This window comes from Ochlerotatus camptorhynchus, unplaced genomic scaffold, assembly GCF_037179485.1.
Source record: "Ochlerotatus camptorhynchus isolate MF236.1 unplaced genomic scaffold, CSIRO-AGI_Acam_v1.1 ptg000023l, whole genome shotgun sequence".
NCBI classification, from domain to species: domain Eukaryota; kingdom Metazoa; phylum Arthropoda; class Insecta; order Diptera; family Culicidae; genus Ochlerotatus; species Ochlerotatus camptorhynchus.
This window is the reverse complement of record NW_027040515.1, coordinates 2,036,879-2,049,634: the sequence shown is the minus strand read 5'-3', so window position 1 is coordinate 2,049,634 and position 12,756 is coordinate 2,036,879. Positions and strand designations below refer to the sequence as shown.

General features: G+C 42.1%; 1 pseudogene; it reads left to right on the top strand.

Moving 5' to 3' along the window:
• The first annotated feature begins 6,285 nt into the window (after positions 1–6,285).
• LOC135706498 (uncharacterized) lies at positions 6,286–7,351 on the top strand (annotated as a pseudogene).
• Positions 7,352–12,756: the final 5,405 nt, after the last annotated feature.

Here is a 12,756-nt window from a genome sequence, read left to right as displayed (position 1 = left end):
AATCTATGGAGCTTAAGGAGAGATCCGCGAACTTCAGGAATTTTTTTGAACATTAGTAAAATGCGGCAGTATTTTAAAGAAGTTTAGTAAGCTTCAAAAATTGGGGAGGCCAGTTCCATTAGTTTCAGAAATTAGTGGGAAATTTATAGCAAATCCCAGATTTTCAGATAACTTCAGAGACGTTTAAAAATTAATTGAGGTCTTCGCATACGTCCAGAAGTTCACTGAAGCTTAAATTTGTTAGGGTGGTTCAATTAAATTCAGCGCAGTACAACAAGGTTCATAAGAACTGCAAAAACTTTAGAGAAGTTTTGAGAATTTCAGAAAAGAACAAAGAACCTCAGAGCAGTTCCGTTAACATTAGAGAAGTCACATAAATTTTAAAGAAGTTTAGATAACCTCAGCTAATTGTTGAACGTTTAAAGGAGCAAACTACAAAAGAACTCCAAGGCAGTTTCATTAACTTCAGGAAAAAAATGGGCACTTTCAAGTAGTTCAGACGACCTCCGAAAAGTCCATTCTGATTTCCATTGAAATATTCCGCAACATTTCAATAAAGCTATCCTCCAAATTCAATTTTCTTTTAGTTTTCCTTGAATTCATTTCAGATTTCCTTTTGAATCTCACTCCTTCCGTTGGAATTCTACTCACATTGTAAATCTCCTAAGAATTCATTGGCATTTCTCCTCACAAATTCCCTCGATTTCTTCTCATAATTTGTTTGGCGAACTCTTCTGAATTTATTTTCCGAATTCCTTTGAAGATGTTCTGGAGTTATTCTCAGATTTAATTGCAATCCTCATTTTAGTATTTTCAAAAAAGATTCCAAGGACTTATACTCTAGATTCGTTTTATCCAACAAACACAAAATTATCCTCAGAAGGCCCTTGGAATTTTGCTCTGAAGGAGTTATGCTCCTCAGAAATTTTCAGAGTTTACATTAAACTTTGCTGTTAATTCAAGTCAGGGTTTCTTGGAATTCTACTCAAAACTATCAGGCTTCACAAGAAATCTAAAATTCCTCAGAACTACCTTAAAAGCAGATTGCATTTGATGTTTTTTCTGAAAGATTTTTTTCCCCAGAACTTTCTTGAAATGAGGTATTTAGAAATTATATTCAAATTCCACGAGCTTTTAAAACTGTGCATGGATTTTCAAACCAGGTTCTTGAAAATTTCTTGATGTATTATAGCTTTTAAGTCCAGACCGAGTTCAAATTTGAAATTTCTAGGAAATATCCATGTTAAAAAAAAACATTTCAAGCCTTTGTTTTTTTGAATTTATTTGTTACTAAAGATTAGTCCACAGTGGAAATATAAAGTTCAAAGTGTGAAAGAAAATAACGAGTAAAATTAAATGCTTGTATTTTAAAATTCATTTTTTTTTTCTTTAAAATATACTTAGTAAGCCAATAGTTTAAGAAAAATAAAATTCCCGGTTTTCCAGGTTTTTGCAGTCTATTGAATATTTCGCTTTCAAGGTTCATATCGTACATAAGTGTTTATGAGATACTTATTGCATAAGTCATAAACAACGAACATTTATTTTCTCTTAGGTCACTTTTTAGTCACTATTTTTACAACTATAAGTCACTAAAATCAACTGGTCAACTGGTCACTAAAATCACTATTTTTGACAGCAGTGATCGCTACCAGCCCTGAGTATAGCTTCGCCGCCTTCAAAAAACGCAGTACAGCTTCTTGAGTTGTATGGCAGAACTCACAGGTCTTCCTGAAAGGTCCTCCGCTGAAATCTTGTGAGATTAGGGAGTTCCCTGTCCGGAGTCTGTAAAAATCCTCTGATCTCGCAGGTTTGCAAGGTCCGTCCACTTTCCGATGTCACCTTTAATTTTTCTAATAAACGGAAGTCTGGCACTGAACCATTCCGTTGCCCACGCTGTCCGCTCTGTGCAAGTGATCCATCTCTTTACGTCCTGCAACGGTACCTTGTGCGAGTATCGAGAACCCGATGGGCCTGACCCGGATAGGTTGTCCGCCTCGATGTTCCCTGGGATCCCGCAGTGTCCGGGAATCCATGCGTATGTAGTGTTTGGTGGCGCAATCTTCAAGATGCCCTGGATCCAGGGGTGGACCGGGTCCTCCGACGAAAGGGCCTGAATAGCACTGTGGGAGTCCGACAGGATCAGGATTGGGCGATCCGCATGAACCGTGACGGCATGAAGAATAGCCGCTGCTTCTGCCGAGAACATCGAACATTGTTTTGGCAGACTTCTACTCGTTGGGGAAATGTCACCAGCGATTCCCATTCCGACTCCAGCTCTAGATCTTGACCCGTCCGTGTAACGATGCATGTAGTTTGGGTACAAACCGGTCAGCTCTGCTGCCGATCTCCTAAGGGCTACGGAATTGTCCCCGGCTCTGAACTTCTGATTGCCAACTCTTATCTCCGTATCAGTGAATCTTGGCCACTGGGGGGAGCTCTGCGTTGGCGATTGTACGGAGAACTCTGTCCCCCTTGCTGAAAATGCAGCGGCTTTGTTGGCAATGGCTGCGTAGATGCGGTACCGGAAAGGGTGAGTTCCGGCTTCGACACAGCTGGCATCGGCTGGCGTCGAGGGTAGGAGACCGGAGATGATGCGCGTGTAGCTATTGTACACCGGAGCGAGTATTTGTATTGCTTTTTCGGCAGCGATGCAGGTCAGCTCCAGTCCATACATCAGCCGGCTGTCTACGATGGCCCGGGCAACACGGAAATGTACTTCTCTGTTGTTGGACCGGTGGAGACGAGAGATCGTGCGGATGAGGTTGATCCTGCTGCGACAGCTGGCCTAGACCCCTTGAAGATGCTGGTCAAAACTCAGCGACCGGTCAATGACAACCTCCAGCAGTTTCACCGTTTTCTTCAATGGGATAGCTTGATTACCGATCTTTATGGGAGGTCCGCAGACCCGATGTCGATACTGGCAAACGTGGCACCTAGCGCTCTTTCCAGCAGACAGCTGAAAACCTTTCGAAGCGGCCCATCTGGCTACGGCGGAAACCCCTGCTTGGGTTTGACCTGTGGCTACGATTAGCACGTCGTCTGCGTACACGAAAATGTAGATGTTCGCTGATAACCGTTCATGGCTACCAGGAACAAAGTGACAGCGATCACAGAACCTTGGGGAACGCCGGTTTCCTCGCAGAAAGTGCGGGATTTGGTATTACCTACCGAGACTCGGAAGGATCTGCCAGTCAGGAAATATTGGACGAAATTGATGATATGGCCGCTAAGGTCCCAGCTGACGAGTTGCGTCAGTACCGCGGGCGTCCATGTATGGTTGAAGGCTTTCGCAATGTCCAGGGAAACCAACTCCGTATGGAGACCATTAGCCTTAGCATCCTTGAGGAGCTCTCCTAACACGCATGTACCGTGGCCTTGCCGGAATGCGTGTTGGCGATGGTCTAGAAAGCCGCCAGACTCGAGAAACTGCTTCAGTCGTCGGTTGACCATCCGCTCGAAAACCTTTGCCATGCAGCAGGTTCAATCCCAGTCGGCGCGCCGTCGGGATTTTCTGAGGCATAGAATCTCTGATCACGCCCTCCTTCGGAAGGGAAGCAAAGCTGTTGGTCCCCGGTCCATGAGATGATGGGTCGATCAAGAACAAATCAAGGAAAAAAGATGCACTTCTGTGGAAAGTCGAAATAAACTTCCAGGAGAAGTTGGCAAAAATCATCCGGTGGAAGTAGTAGTCCGGGAGTAGCCGGAGTTTTTTTTTCATGAAGTCATGAAGAAGTTTTTAAGTTAAGTTTGATTTATGTATTATAGGGTAAGTGCACCAGTATTGGCCATAGTTTCTTATGTTGGCCATACCTCAGAAAAACGATTGAATGAGAGATCGAAGAGTGCTGTGCTTGTCGTGCTTGTAGATGGAAGCGAAAAAATATCCCTTCCGTCAAATTTTTGGGTTTTGAGTAGTTCCGGATTTTTTCTTATCTGTAAAGGTGACGGACGGATACTTGAACTTCCTGATTCAAGTTCCACAGTGTGCGGATTGTGTCGGACGGCCAAGAGGTGTTTCAAGACTACATTCGGTTCATTCCGTGCAAGCTCTACCATAAACCGGATTACCCCGTGAAGCGAACCGCCTACAATTGCGACTACCCCTCTAAAGCTATGTCCATTTAGCATCCGGAATAATAAAATCATCTGTATCTCGGTAACGGGTTGACGTACAAATAAGGTTAATACATCAAAACAAAGGTAATTCACTGTACTTTTAGGAAAAAACATTGATACAAATCATTTCTCTTCGTTTCTAATGAAAATTCTTTATTCCTCCCATCAAACGCTGCACACCTCCGGAGTCAACTTCCGGCACATTTGTTCCACATTTTGGTCATCTGAATCGCGTCCCGAGCCGTTTTTCCACTTTTCTTAAGCTTCCGCTTCATTATTGCCCAAAATCTCTCGATGGGCCGGAACTGCGGGCAGTTGGGTGGATTTATGTTTTTATCGATGAAGTCTACGTTATTATCGCGGTACCACTGGATGACTTCCCGGCTGTAGTGGCAACTCGCCAAATCTGGCCAAAACTTCACGGGACCTTTATGGGCTTTAGTGAAAGGTAGAACGCGGTTTTTGAGGCATTATTCCTTGTACAGCTTCGAGTCCATCGTCTTATTCGTCACGAACACTTTAATGGTCTTTGCTCCGCAGCTGCATATCCCTTGCCAAATCATCAGTTTTTTGCAAATTTGTCCATCTCCTCGTGCCGTCGCCATGTAGAATTTTTGGCCAGGAAGCTGTCCGAAATCCATTTTGACGTAGGTTTCATCGTCGATGAGCTTGGTACTTCGTCAAAACCTGCTGGTAAAATTTCCGAGCTCGAGTTTTGGTGACGAAACTTTGCTTCAACGTTCTGTTTGGTTGCTTGCTGGCTTGATAAGAACGATATCCTGTTCGCAAACGAATTCTTCGAACGGTACTGCGAGCAGCAGCGTATTTTTGTGCGATTTCATTATCTGATAGTCCAGGGTTTGCTCTGCCGGTTCTCAACACCTTCTGGTTCAGCTTGCGGTCATATGTTCCACAACGACGCTTACCTTGAGGCACTCGATCCACGCTCTTTCGCTCCCTGAAACGGTTCAGCACATCATACACGGTTGATTTGGCGATTTTCAACGTTTTTGTGATTTTTATTGCGGACCACGTTGGATTATCAACGTGGGTGTGCAGAATTTTTTCTCTCTTCCATCTTTAATAATTTTTGACTCACTGCACGAAACACCGTGAAATTTATACCACAGAAAATGGGCGCCTAGGTAAACAAACCGCTGTAAAATAATTCTTGCAGCGGTCACTTTCCGGGTCGATGCAACACAATAAGTGATTCCGGATTCTAACTGGACAGAACTTTAACACATCAGGCCAGATTTGGTGAGTTCGTTCCATTTTGTCCTTTATAATATTTTCATACTTACTAGTGATACTACAAACATTTCCAACTCATTAAATACGTGTCAATCAAGCAATACAGCTTGATTGAAAGTTCCAGTACATTATTAATGATTCCCACATTGAAATGTATTGGAGCGGGGCTTATCGTATACGAAAATAGCTTCGGAATACTTGCGTTCTTGAAATGGGCTTTTGGAGTTGCGATAGAGCTGTCGCCTTCTAACTAAGATGGTTGTAGGAGGATTCTATCCATAATGCCACTGCCAGTCAGTGGGAGTTAGATTGTAAATATATTGTGCTTCCCGAGAAATCTGTCCCTTTTTCACGAATCTGTCATTCACTTGTGCGCAAATGTCAACTTTAGTGCCATTGGCGTTGACGGCGACTCTGTAACTCTTTACTCCTATGAGAAAATCCATAAGCAAACGTCAGACTGTGCGTGAAACATGGCGAACTTTGTACTATCCATTCACTCCACCGAAAATTCTCATAAGAAACTGTCTATATTTGCTGGAAGAGAAAATTTTTCGACGGTGCCGTCAACGCGAATAGAGAACAGGTCCGGTAATGCAACGACAACGACTAGTGTAACGTCACACTTGTTGTTACATAAATCAATGGAACAATGGAAGAGATGACTGATTTGCATTGCCGGACCTGTTTTATATGACATTGGGGTCAGCGCTTTCAACGGAAAAACGTAAAGATTGATTCTTGTTTTCGTTTAGTGTGAAGAAAAGCGTAAAAGAATTGTGTTTGGTTTGCCTTTTTGAAGTGTTCTGTTCTATTTTTCTGCTGTTTTACTGATCAGGTATTTAAATTAACTTTTCATATTGCGATTTATAGCACGATAACATCACGTATCAAAATATTCAGCTCCCTACGATGGACGACGTGGAACCGTCAGGATCACCGAAGCTTGTTCCGTTGGCCATCGATTATGATATAGATGAACTTGAGAACCACGATTTCGCCGATGAGGAGGGGGAATTTCTCGATGTTTCCGAGGATGAGGAAAAGGAAGATAAAAAACTGTTCCGTTTCACCGTTCAAATTTTAACGAAGAACTTCAAAGGGCACAAGAAAGGTCCATCGGTAGGCTGAATAAACATTAACTGTGAGTCAGTGCAAGACGTTATGGAACTTCTATGGAACTCTTGCGAAGATCACATAAGAAGGGAAGTGATCTTTGATGCAGCTGCTGGGGTTGGTGATGACCAGGATCGCACGTTGGGCCGAGACAACGGCTCCATCTATCGAAGAAATCGACAAATTCGTCACATTTCAGGACAAAATTTCAAAGAGGACATATAAGCCGTCACAGTTTATCGAAAAGCCGGAAAAGATGCAAAAGTTTTTGGACAAGGAGATAAACGCGTTTGTTTATGTTTTCTCTGAGTCAGTTACTTCGGCAAACATGTACGACACCCTCAAGATTCAACTCTTGAAGCCAGAGGAAAGGGACAGAGCTGGCGCTGCTTCAAATCAAGCAGTGTCTGTGCTGGTTGCAGAGCTGAAAAACTTGCACAAGGGACCCTATGTCTCTCAAGACGTGAACTGGGCAGTGTGGGCTTCGTTCCTTTTTACCAAGGATGCACTGGAACGGGATGGATTGAAACTTCAAGGCCCTCCTCATCACTTGATCCATCTGTTCAAAACGGTACCTTCTGCTAGTCAGCAAGTTTTGTCAAGCACGCGAAATGACATTAGGATCGCTCAACACGTGAATACTGGATTTAAGGAGGAATTAGATACGTTGTGGAAAAAGTTGGATCAGGTTTGCGTTCTTGTTAATGCAATGAAACTTCGCTTAACTACACTGCGCACGATGCAAGCTACAAATGATTCCATTCTATTCGATGTCTCTGTAAGCATGGAAACAAGCGAGGATGTCTTCGGAGAGGAACTGGCCAATCAAGTAACTGATTGTTTGGACGTGGACCACCTATAGGAAGCCTTCGTTCTTTTAACTGTAACCGTAACTGCAAATCTTCTTTTAACGAGTGAGTATATGTGCTGGATCAATTAAAACGGTATTAACTCTTGTTTTATAAATTTGTTTTACATATTATTCGGATGATCAAACCCCATGGACTGGAAACTTTGATTCAAACCAATGGCGGGATTAAATTTCCTCCCAGGTAAATATCCACATTTACGAAAAACCCAAAACAATCAAAATGACCGAAGGAATTCAATGTCGCGGAAATTGTGGTTAAGGTTTGACGACTGTTTTCTACGTAATTTCTCTGCAATTTCTTTTTACAATAAACGCAAATAAACTCTATAGGGTTAAAGAATGGTGTGTACGGGGGGAGGAATACGATGTAAATGCCAAGTGATCGTAGATATTCGGTTATGCGACGGTCGCAATGGATTCGTGCACCGTCTAGTATCCACAGCGAGTTAACTTCTGGATGCCGAAAAACCAAGCCACTGTGGCGTTTCTCGTCATTAAACTGCAGGTAGACTTTTGTTCTCTCCTTCCGAGTCATTAAGTCGCTGTCCTGAGACTGCCGGATCCAGTTGCCAATGATAACTGGAGTCTTCCCATAAATTTCCGCTAGTTGAGGTTTGGATAAACGCAGAAAAAAGAATCCGTACAGGGCGTGATATTTCGTGTTGGCAGAAGCATGCCGCTTAAACACAGCTTGCTGAATCTGGTGCATCTAAAATCAGTGAATGTTTAACTCACTTTGATTATTAAGCAAAACAACATGGAACTTACCGCTAATCAAATAAAAAGATGAAAAATTTGAGGAGAATTTATTTTTGCTGCTTCCAAAATAAACAACCAGTACGATCAGCTGATGATTATTTTGACGTTGGAATTCTTTTCTTATTGGCTGCGCACAACCTGAACAGGGCTGCGCGTAACTGCCAGGCGCACAACTAATCCGATGAAAGAAAATTTTTAGAAAATATTCGCAATACACACATTTCAGAAAAAAAACGATTGAATCACAATCTTCGTGCGGTTTGTCGGTGATATGTATGTGTACCCCGATAAATATGATTTGAAACAACAATCTCAACAGAACTCAAAACCTCAAACTTAAAATGTAATTGTATATAATACATCGAGTACCTATTAGTACAAGATACTGAAGAAGTCTACACATTGTAGACGAAATACGCGTATCTGTTAAGAATAAGCAAGTAAGGTAGTGGAATTAAATGAAAATTACTAATCCTTTTCTCTCTCTTTCGTTCTCTCTTTATACACATCTTTAAGCACATCTAAAAAACTTCAGTGAACGACGCCAAAACGTGGTCAAAACAGGAGCATGTCCAATATAGCTGCTCCCCTAGGTAAATCGTACTTAAAACCTTCTTCACAAGAAAAGGAAAATCCCCTTGCTCCCTTATTATCAGTGCATGCATAATAATTATTATTCGACTTTGTACTGAGGATGAAATTACCCACCAACGTCAAGGAATGAAAGGATCGATTTTAATTTTCGGCTGATACCAATTGACGCACGTGTTCAATCGGATTATGCTGTGTTTGCCGGCTCCCGAGCACGTACGATCTCCTCTTGTGAGAGGGCCAGGTATGATTTGCGTTGCGTTACATTTGCTGTTTCAGCTGCTGCCGGTCAACAGCGCCATCAGGCCCAATAAGTGCTCGTATACATATATTTGAATGACTCAACCGACCAGCAACCATATAACCACTCACCGTCGTCGTCGTCGTCGTCATCATCATCATCATCCAATAACAGCTAGTATAGGAATTGCCAGGCATAGGCATAAGTACGAGAGTTATGTCAAACATTTTGATTGTTCGATGCTGCTGCAGATGATCAGACGCCAACGGGTGGCTCGTTTGGCTGTGTCCAGCTGGACGGAAGTAAATCGAGTGTGAGAAGCTGCCCTTCTGGTGTTGTTCACGCCGTTTGCGCGCCGTCGTGTCGTGGTCGTCGCAATCAAACGCGGGTTAAATCACTTCATTGTGGATTTCAGACCGGGTGTCTGTAAATATTGGGATTTCGTTTCCTTCTTGTTCTTTTTGAACTGTTTGCAGCTGTTCGGAAAGGATTGAAAGTCATTAGATTTGGATTTGGCGCGTTCTAAAGACCATCTCACGAGGTAACCGTGGTAAAGGTGTGGCGCGAGCGCAAGCAGCCAATTGGAATTCGTTCAAAGGTCTCACCTCAATAGAACAAATAAAAAAAAAATGTGCCTCTCACGCAGCAGCATCCAACCTTTAAAAAAAAACACACATTCGTCTCAGGGTGAGGCCTAAATCAGTTCACCTCGCGTGAGTTATGTCATTCATTGAGCCAATATGAACCCGGTGCCAATAGATCTCGATATACGGGTATGGAAGAAGCATGGTTCAAGCACAGCGCTATTTGTGGCAAGCCGCAAGAGATGCTGCACGTGTTCACCAAAAGCGCGAGAACTCGGATCTCCTCGGTCTTCGCTGCGATTGCTACTGGAGACATTTTCAGGATTATTAATAGCAAGAAGAAAGACATTCTCATTGCACAGCAAGCATCCGTACGCCGTACCTTCGAGTAGGACGAGGAGATCTATCGAGCATGTGGCGTCTGCCGTTGCAGTCCAATGCCGCGATGCACCTTTCTATTTTTGGGAAGTATATCACGTTGCTCCTGTGATGATGCCACATTGGAGCGCCACGCGGTGGCAATATCCCCTGAGGAGTGAAGTTCATATAGCTGCTACCTTTACCGAAAAGACATCACCGATCTCACGCGGTGTGAATTTTCGGGAATCGCCGTCGTCGTCGTCATCATTATTAGGGCTTGTTTACGCACATGTGTGCGCTGCTGTGCTGCAAGTCTCATCATCATCATGAATGGCCGCAGCTGCCGTTTGACAATTCAGTCTATTTTTCGCTGCCTTAGTCGACGTTGTGTCGTTCGATACCCTCCACGATGACGACGACGACGACAAGCGGATGGTACATATTCCTTTTGACTTTTTATAAATAAACGCGAAATTCTATTGAATTCATTGAACGCACATTGTCGGGCGATTCGGGTAATTTGTCTTGGCTTGTCTTAGAGCGAGGGGTACCTTCAATTGACTAGCTAACTATGTTGATCGAAACATAAGCAATGTGTGCGAAACTGCAGTGGTATTAGCACATCGGAAGTACCGGCAAATTGATCATATTGTAAAAGTAAATGTCACAAAAATAATCGTTAATAAATTTATTAAAAACCTTGATTAATCCACCTGACAACCTGACAACTGATTTATAGCGACAAAAAACCGCTGAATTTTTTAACAAGCCTACATTTTCAAGGAAAAATATAAAAACATTGCGCCCTCTGTCTACAAACCACGAAAACCACAATAAAAAACAAAACCAATACAATCAATGTTTTTCAATCTTTGATCTTTGAAATTGGCACAGTGCACAGTGGGCAAAATTGACAAAACCGCGACTAAATTGAAAATCTCGGCTGCCAAACGGTTTCAGTCAACATGTTGTACATATTCTCAAACGAAAAACTCTGCTGAATCGATTGGTGGTAGTTTCATTGGCCGGAACTTTTGCGTACTGAGATGGAGGGCCGGGTTCAACCCGAGCTCCAGGTAAAGTAGGAAATGCAACCATAATTTAACACTTACTTAACGTATATTACTGGAAATTGAAAGTACTAAGTATATATGGTGTAAAGACATCATATACGCCCTCAGAAAAACTCTACTGGCCTAAAGGAGGATCCGGAACGACCGATAAAGTGGCCACATTATAAAAATGATCCTAGAACCTTGCGATTTTTTCTATGTTTGTTCAGAATTATGAGATCAAAGCGAATTTAATTAATAATTTAAATTTTGGGGTAAAGTGGCCGTATCCTGGTTCTCCGGATAATATGGATTGACCGATAAGGTAGCCACATTATAAAATTTGTTCTGGAACTGTTGTTTGATCAGAATCACGAGATGAAAGCGTATTTAATATGGAGGCGAACCAGCCTCAGGCTGAAAGCCTCCCTAATAAAGATAAATTAATTAATTAATTATTTAATATGGAATTTATAGTTTGGGATTAAATGACCGATAAAGTAGGTCAAAAAATATAAACTGTTCAGCATTTTTTTACCGCACAAGTTGAGAAAAAATTTCAATTTAGGTATTGTGATATCCCTGTCCAAGGATGAGGGGCTTGATGATGATTTGTCAAGTGTCGCTATGATTTTTTTTAATAAACTTAAAGTTCATTGATTTGAACGGTTCAAGCGAGTTAATTTCACGGAGCCGTAAATTGTAGTTTTATAATAATTTTAATATTAGCATAAAATAAAATAGTAATTTTTAATTCGCTTTTGTAATGCTAAGGTAAATAGTTTGCTTTGAGTGTAAAGTTAATTTATAAGAAAGTTCTAACAGTTTTTTTGGACTTCGAAACTTGACGGGTCATACCTCTAACATAGTAGCAGTGACAGTGTCGCATGTCCTAACAACAACTGCCTGCGACTAGTGTTCGAGGGGCCGACAGGGCTGAATAAGGGTCAATACTAACAAAACTCTTAACACTAACATGACCCCGAAACTAACGTTCATCCATTGCACTAATAGTTATAATGTAGTTGTACCATAGAGGTAACTCTAAGACCACTGGGTCCCGAAGAAAATCATAATTATTTTTGGCTCACTCAGTACCAGAACAACGGTCCCAAGCAGTCCCAAGCTATTTCACTCACCCCTGCATGTTCTGCATGAATCCACACACCCCTGATGTTATCTGTCAAACTTTCATAGCGAATCAAAACAAACATAGTGTAGTAATATAATTTCAACTAGAATAGGGTACGTTAATCGTTTGCTTGGGACCAATAGGCTACTAAAGTGGTGAGCCAATTTAAAATCGTTAGTTTCGTATTGATTGTTGGTTGTACTTTCCTAATAACCCATCTATCACAGATAAACAGACATAACACTCGCAGGTTGTTCATCGAATACGCATTTGACGGTCAATTGGAGTGTTTTTGGTTGGCGGTGCTGCCACCTGTGGCGCGTACGGTCGGTTCCCTTGCGTTTGACGTCTGCACACTAGCACCATCTGTTAAGCGTACTATCCATCACGTGATACTCGACAGATGGCGGTAGTGTTTTAGTGACTATGTTTTGTGGAGAGAAATATTAAATGTGTTAAAATTAAAAGACTTATCTAGGCTCATCTGGGCCTCTAATAAAACGGTATTTATACCTTGCCTTCTTCGTCACTGTAAATATCAGAATCACACAAACTCGTGCTGTCGTATTCCATGTCGTCGCAATCTTGCTCGTCATTCATTTCCCCTTCATCTTCTACACCGCTATCCATATAATATTGTGCCACTTCCTCCATGTATTTCACATCCTTACTACCAA